Here is an 8,843-nt window from a genome sequence, read left to right on the forward strand (position 1 = left end):
ATACACATGAATTATGTAAAGTACAACTTAAATAAAAGTAGAGTCTAATACTTCTTAGGTCTTCTTTTACTATAGTAAGTGATTATTAATTTTTATTAATTTTACTATTAATAAGTGATTATTAATTATTCACAAGAGCAAGAACTTTACTAGGAACACTCATTCCATGAAACTTGATTCTTACAACAATTTCTTTTAAATTCACTATTTCAGTCTATGGTGTGTCCACAAATTATTTACATCTCTATATGCTCTGCTCATGTATTTTAACTGAAGTTTACTTAAAAGAATTGATGTCTATATCAAAACCTTTATTAGCTTTCTTGTTCCAATTAAGTATACAAAATCACAAATTGAACATGTATATCCTAAATATACTTAATCCATCAAATATCACACTTGCAACGTTTTAATAAATAGAATGGGCAAATATAAAATACTGATTTCAAATAGTTCCAAAGATCCTTGATTCCAGGATTTTCACCTATTCAGGCTTAATAATCTGAACTAATTCCAAATTAGTGAGGTTTCACCACACCATTTGCTGGTGAACAATCTTGTCACCAACCAGATTCTGGAACTCCAGTAGCATTGTACCAGTGGCCACTTACTCAGATCTTATAGACAGACTTCAGAATGTCATGGAAGAATGTATTTAATTTATTTATTTACTTATTTAAATGTTAACGGAAGGCAGCACAGAGGAATTTATTTTATAAACATACATTATGCTTAGTATTGTGTGCCTAATCTGTGTTCTAAGCATTTTACCAATATTAACTAATGTAATCATCATACAATGCTATGAAGTAGGTACCATTATTATGCCAATTTTACAGAAGGTGAAACAAATAGAGGGTGAGACGATGAATGTCCCTTCCAGTCCTTAAGATTATATGTTTAGGAGCACGAGGCGGGTTAACTAATACTCTGGGACGAGCAAAGCCTTGTGTCTCCCAAAGCCAGAAATTATTACAAATGTTTGTCCTGCCCCCAACCTAATCAAGAGCAACTGTTATAGAAACTGAAGAATGAATTAAAGTAAGAGTGCTTTCATCTCCATATCATACCAACTTAGACAAAGCTAATTGACTACCTATTTGGCTTCCCTTTGCTCTTCTGCAAGTATTTACTCAAGCTATAAAGAAGTAGCCACTGTGAACTGACAAGAACTAAAAGAGGCAAAGCTGACGTAGGAGCCGAAGCTGAGGTTAGCTACAAGAACAGAGTTGAAGGAGGAAATGGATTTAGAAACGACTGTGTTGACTTTTGAGGAAAGCCCAGTGAACAGAATCTACCTTCCAAGGAGTAGCCCTATTTCTCCTTTAAAAATGTTTTTAAAAACACAACAGAGTAACTTTTCTGCTCAAGAAATCAAACATCTGATTCTTAACTAATGACCTCTTGTTTCTTCCATCTGTGACAGTCTAGGTTACAGAGAAAAGAAAAATCACAAGTATAGCATAGGCATTCCACCAAGATAAACAGGAAAACGATCTTTGAGTTCTGGGAAAAGCAACTCAAAAATCTGAGCCATTTTCTAACTATGGTATTAGGACACATACAATTAGGTGTCATTGGAAAACAGCACCTGCTCATGTCTGTACTGGGGGTTCTGCCAGATGCACACGTGAGTAATGTGCTTCTCCAAGTACATGGAGACAGCTGTACTTTCCACCAAGGTTGTTCTCTTATGAAAATAAAATAATTAAATAGATTTTCTATATATTTGGGGAGATTTATCAATCATCAACCCTTTATCAGTTTATGACTTAAAAATTACCACCAATCCTGTTAAAATTGATCATCTCAGAAATACAACAAATATTTATAATCATCTCTCATTATAGCAAATTTTTTTATTGCTCAAAAACCTGGGATACTATATAATGTGTTGATCTAATTTTTTTTTCTAACAAACATTACCTTAATGTTGAACTAACTTTTAGGATAGTCACAATCAGTAACTATACCAACCCAGGTTGAAGAAAGCTAAATAATTTTTCCCTGTAACATTTTCTTGTAGGAAAATTTAAACATACACAAAAATAAAGATAATAGCATAATCAACCTCAGCCCTAATAAGTTTATCAGTTATTAGCTTCAACAATTATCAACATTTGTTGATAGACAATTCTTCCCTACCCTCTCCGTACTATGTTGCCCCCTTTTTTTGCTAAAGTATTACAAAGCATATCCCAACTTCAATACGCACATCTGATAAGAACTTTCAAAAATCATATCCACCATGCCATTATCACACAAAATTAAGAAAAATCTCAACACTATACATCATCCACAAATACTAATTTTTTTATTATGTCAAATATTCTGTTTACAGTTGCTTTATCCAATTCAAGATCTAAACAAGGTCCATGCATTGAACTTAGTTGTTTCTTTCCCCCCGCCTCACCTAATACCATCACAAATTGTCATGTTTCTTAAGTCCCTTTTACTCAATTTTACCAGCATCTCACCCTTCATATCACTGATTTACTGTAGAAATCCTAAAACCGAATGTCCCATATTCTAGATTTAGCTGATTACTTCCTTGTGAAACTACTCTTATTTCGGCAAATAGGTAGTCAGATCTAGAATTTTATTATTTATTTATTTATTTTCTTTTTTTGAAACGGAGTCTCACTCTGTCACCCAGGATAGAGTACAGTAGCGCAATCTTGGCTCACTGCAACCTCCAACTGGGTTCAAGGGATTCTCCTGCCTCAGCCTCCCAAGTAGCTTGGACTACAGGCACCCACTACCTGGCTAAGTTTTTGTATTTTTAGTAGAGACTGGGTTTCACCGTGTTAGCCAGGATGCTCTCGAACTCCTGACCTCATGATCCACCAGCCTCAGCCTCCCAAAGTGCTGGGATTACAGGCATGGGCTACCACACCCAGCAGATCTAGGATTTTTATTAGATTGAGGTTCTAAATTTTAGGTGAGCATACTTTATGATAGTTGCTGTGTATTTCCTATTACATCACATCATCAGGCACATATGTCTGATAGTCCTGTCTTATGATTAAATATTGCTCATGGGTTCAGGTGGTGTCAGCCTGATTCCTACATTATGTTTTTCACCTACCATCCATTATTTTAGCATCCATTAATTGTGACTCAATCCAGTATTTCATTAGCGGTTGCAAAATAATGACTTTCTTTCTTTCTTTTCTTTTTTTGAGACAGAGTTTTGCTCTTGGTCCCCAGGCTGGAATGCAGTGGCACAATCTCAGCTCACCGCAACCTCCGCCTCCTGGGTTCAAGCGATTCTCCTGTCTCAGCCTCCCAACTAGCTGGGATTACAGGCATGCTCCACCTTGCCTGTCTAATGTTGTATTTTTAGTGGAGACGGGATTTTTCCATGTTGGTCAGGCTGGTCTCGAACTCCCGACCTCAGGTGATCCACCTGCCTCAGCCTCCCAAAGTGCTGGGATTACAGGAGCGAGCCAACTCACCCAGCGCAAAATAATGAATTTCTAATTCTAACGTTCCTCCTCAATTTATTAGCTGGAATTCTACCATAACTTTTTTCATTAACTCTGGTTATCCTGAAATACAGTTTGTAGATGAAAGATAGGGTCCATGTCTGTTTCTTTTTATTTATCAATTTTCAAAACAATGAGTTAGTGCCCTAGCAACTTCTAATGAGGTTTTCAAAAAAAAATATCTTGAATATATGTATTTTCATATATTTGAAGTGCATTAATTATTCTTTTTGATGCTCAAATTGTCCCACCTTTGGCCAGTGAGAAATAGAGTTGGTTCCTATGTATTGTGGACATGGTCACATTAATCTTTGGTAGTCTTCTTACTTTCTGGCACAAAATGGCCCAAACTTATCTTGTACATTTCCTGCCCCTGACATGGAATCAGTCATTCCTCCAAAGAGCTTGGTTCCTTTAAGTAGGAAACGGCAGAAACCATAATCAGGAGTACTTACTGCCACTAGGTTGTCATTACTTCTGAGTCTTTCTAATAAAGCTGGGAAATTGACAATTTTTCAAGAGAAAAAATCTTGAATTCATACGGATATTTCCAATTCAAATTTAAGATTACAGGGTTTTAACTTAATTTCTTTGATTTTATATTTGTCAATTCTTTTTCTTAGGTTGAGCAGCCTTTATCCAAAATGCCTGGGACCAGATATGTTTCAGATATTTTCAGATTTTGGAATATTTGTACATACATAAAGTGATATCTTGGGAATGTGACCCAAATCTAAACACAAAATTCATTTATGTTTTGTATACAATGCAAAGTCCTTTGAATGACTACACCATAGACTACACCATAGTCAAGCCATGGAGACCCCTGTGACCTGCATGTACACCTTCAGATGACTTCCCAGAGCCAGAAAGTCTGAGGCAACAGGAAAACTGCAAAAGAAGAAGAATAGCTAGCTCCTGCAGTTCCTGATTAACCAAGGTTGCAACATTCTGCCATCATTTCTGCCTCAACTGATAAGCCAACCTTGTGACACTGGACCCTGTGACACTATCCCCCCGCCCGGGGCTTGCAAAAACTACCCTGAATTGTAACTTTCCACTGCCTACCCCAAACCTATAAAACTGGTTGCTATCCCACCAACCTCTGCTGATTATCTTTTTGGACTCAGCCTGCTTGCACCCGAGTGAATAAACAGCCTTGTTGCTTACACAAAGCCTGTTTACATGGTCTCTTCATTTAGAGCGTGCTTAACATATACCTTATACACAAAACCTGAAGGTAATTTTATACAATACTTTCAATAATTTTGCACATGAAACTGTTTTGCCTGTGTTTTGACTACAACACATCACATGAGGTTAGATGTAGAATATTCTACTTGAGGTGTCACATTGGCCTAAAAAAGTTCCAGATTTTGGGCCAGGCACGGTGGCTCACACCTGTTAATCCCAGCACTTTGGGAGGCCGAGGCAGGCAGATCACCTGAGGTCAGGAGTTCAAGACCAGCCTGACCAACATGGTGAAACCCTGTCTCTTCTGAAAATACAAAAATTAGCTGGGCGTGGTCACATGCACCTGTAGTCCCAGCTACTCGGGAGGCTGAGGCAGAAGGATCGCTTGGACCCAGGAGGCGGAGGTTGCCATGAGCTGAGATCATACCATACACTCCAGCTTGGGAGACAAGAGCAAAACTCCATCTCAAAGAAAAAAAAAAGTTCCAGATTTTGGAGCATTTCATGTTTTGAATTTCCAGGTTACAGATGCTCAACTTGTACGAAAAATTTTGTTTCCTAATGGCTTTTACATAATTAGTAAGACTAATTAGTGAATGTAGTTTAATATTTTATCACTTTTTTGGTCTACATAAATATCCTATTAAGAATGGATGGTCAAAATACTGTGTTTTAGAGTCATCTAATTCTTTTCTCTGTGTCCATTTTCACACTGCTGTAAAGAAACTACCCACTTTGGGAGGCTGAGGAGGGCAGGTCACCTGAGGTCAGGACTGTTGGAGACCATCCTGGCCGACAAGGTGAAACCCCATCTCTACTAAAAATACAAAAATTAGCCAGGCATGGTGGTGGGCACCTGTTATCCCAGCTACTTGGGAGGCTGAGGCAGAAGAATTGCTTGAACCCGGGAGGTGGAGGTTGCAGTGAGCCAAGATCATGCCATTGCACTCCAGCTTGGGCAGCAGAGTGAGACTCTATCTCAAAAGAAAAAAAAAAAAAAAAAACATGGAAAAAGAAAAGAAAAAGAAAAAAACTACTTGAGACTGGGCAACTTATAAACAAAAGAGGTTTAATTGACTCAAAGTTTCATATGGTTAGGGAGGCCTCAGGAAACAATCATGGTGGAAGATGAAGGGGAAGCAAGGCACATCTTACATGACAGAAGGAGGTGGGAGGAATTGCCAAACACTTGTAAACCATCAGATCTTGTGAGAACTCATCACTATCACAAGAACTGCATGGGGGAAACTGTGCCCATAGTTCAGTCACCTCCCACCAGGTCCCTCCCTCAACACATGGGGATTACAATTCAAGATGAGATTTGCGGGGGGGACACAGGGCAAACCATATCATTGCACCCCTGGCCTCTTCCAAATCTCACGTCCTTTTCACATTTCAAAACTCATAACGGCTTCCCAACAGTCCCCCAAAGTCTTAACTCATTCCAGCATTAACTCAAAAGTCCTAGTCCAAAGTCTGAGACAAAGCAAGTGCCTTCTGCCTCTGAGCCTGTAAAATCAAAAGCAAGTAGTTACTGCCAAGACACAATGTGGGTACAGGTATTGGGTAAATATTCCTATTCCAAATGATAGAAACTGGCCAAAACAAAGGGGCTCTACAGGCACCACGCAAGTCCAAAACCCAGCAGGGCACTCATTAAATCTTAAAACTCCAAAATAATCTCCTTTGACTCCATGTCTTAAATCCAGGGCACACTGATGCAAGGGGTTGGCTCCCAAGTCCTTGGGCAGCTCTGCTCCTGTGGATCTTGCAAGGTCCTTTGCACTGACTGCATCATGGACTACACCATAGTCAAGCCATCAAGCCATGGTGACCCCTGTGACCTGCATGTACACCTCCAGATGGCCTCCCAGGGCGGGAAAGTCTATCTAAGATAACAAGAAAACCACAAAAGAAGAATAGCTAGCTCCTGTGATATCTGATTAATCAACCTTGCAACATTCTGCCGCTGTTCCTGCCTCAACTGATAAGCCAACCTTGTGACACTGGACCCTGTGACAACCCCCCTGGCTTGCAAAATCCACCCTGAACAGTAACTTTCCACTGCCCACACCAAATCTATAAAACCAGCTCCTATCCCACCACCCTCTACTGACTCTGTTTTCAGACTCAGCCTGCTTTCACCTGAGTGAATAAACAGCCTTGTTGCATACACAGAGCCCGTTTAGGTGGTCTCCTCATTCAGAGTGCACATAACAGTTCTGTAGGGTACAACCCCTAGGACTTTTCCCGGGCTAGCATTGAGTGCCTGAGACTCCTCCATGGGTCTGAAGGACAGTTGCCCTCCTTTTTTTTCTTTATTGTTTTTGTTGTTGTTGTTGTTTTGAGACAGAATCTCACTCTCTGGCCCAGGCTGGAGTGCAGTGGCATGATTTTGGCTCACTGCAACCTCTGACTCCTGGGTTCAAGCGATTCTTCTGCCTCAGCCTCCTGACTAGCTGGATTACAGGCATACACCACCATACCTGGCTAGTTTTTGTATTTTTAGTAGAGATGGGCTTTTGTCATGTTGGTCAGGATGGTCTTAAACTCCTGACCTTAGGTGATCTGCCCACCTTGGCCTCCCAAAATGCTGGGATTACAGGCATGAGCCGTCACTCCAGGTCAGTCCTCTTCTTACAGCTCTACTAGGCAGTGCCCCAGCAGGGACTCTGTGGGAGCTACAACCTCACATTTCTGTTCGGCGTTGTCCTAGTAGAAGTTCTCTATGAGGGCTCTGCCCCTGCAGCAGACTTCTGCTAGACATCCAGGCATTTCCACACTTCCTCTGAAACCTAGGTAGAGCTTCCCAAAACTCAGCTCTTGTCTTCTGCATACTTACAAGCCCAATACCCTGTGGAAGCCACCAAGGCTTGGGGGTTGCACCTTCTGAAGCAATTACCCAAGCTGTACCCTGTCCCCTTTTAGCCACAGCTGGAGCAGCGGGGATGCCGAGCACCATGTCCCAAGGCTGCACAGAGCAGCAGGGCCCTGGACCCCACCCGGGAAACCATTTTTTCCTCCTAGGTCTCCAGGCCTCTGATGGGAAGGGCTGCCTTGAAGGTCTCTGAAATGCTCTAGAGACATTTTCCCCATTGTTTTGACTATTAATATTTGGGTTCTCTTTACTTATGAAAATTTCTGCCGCTGAAGGCTTGAATTTCTCCCCAGAAAATGGGTTTTTCTTTTCTATGGCATGGCCAAGCTGCAAGTTTTCCCAACTTTTATGCTCTGCTTCCCTTTTAAACATAAGTTCCAATTTCAGATCTTTTTGTGAATGCAGATGACTACACACTTTCAGAAAAAGCCAGGTCATATCTTGAATGTTTTTCTGCTTAGAAATTTCTTTCTGCCAAATTTCCTAAATCATCTCTCTCAAGTTGAAAGTTCCACAGATCTCTAGGGCAGGGGCACAATGCCTCCAGTCTCTTTGCTAAAGCCTAGCAAGAGGGACCTTTGTTCCAGTTCCCAATAAGTTCCTCATCAATTAGTTCTACAGAAGCATTTGATGATCATCAAAGGAGGCAAGTTATGGTTTCTGTGTTTGGTCATGAAGAGACTATTTTTAGCCTTTTGTCACCAGTAGCAAGCAGGTCACGACTGCAAGTTGTCCAGGTTCTTGGCATTTTGAACAAAGAATTGGACAAATTTTTTTATATGAAAAAAGACACAGAAGCCAGCTCAAAGGGGCTCTCATCATCCAAGTCTGGGACAATTCAAGCATCACAATAAATAAGGATGGTAATAATTTATAATGCATTAAATTCAGTAAGATCCATGAGTTTATACCTATGATTAAATAAATAAAAGAGTCAGGCGCAATGGCTCACACCTGTAATCCTAGCACTCTGGAAGGCTGAGGCGGGCAGATCACTTGAGATCAGGAGTTCAAGACCAGCTTGGCCAACATGGTGAAATCACATCTCTACTAAAAATACAAAAATTAGCCAGGTATGGTGGTACATGTCTGTAATCTCAGCTACTCAGGACGCTGAGGCAGGAGAATCACTTGAACCCAGGAGGCGGAGGTTGTAGTGAGCCGAGATTGCCCACTGTATTCCAGCCCACGCAACAGAGCAAGACTCTGTCTCAAAAATAAATAAATAAATAAATAAATATATAATTTTACGTGTGTGTGTGTGTGTGTGTGTGTGTGTGTGT

This window comes from Cebus imitator, unplaced genomic scaffold, assembly GCF_001604975.1.
Source record: "Cebus imitator isolate Cc_AM_T3 unplaced genomic scaffold, Cebus_imitator-1.0 Scaffold42, whole genome shotgun sequence".
NCBI classification, from domain to species: domain Eukaryota; kingdom Metazoa; phylum Chordata; class Mammalia; order Primates; family Cebidae; genus Cebus; species Cebus imitator.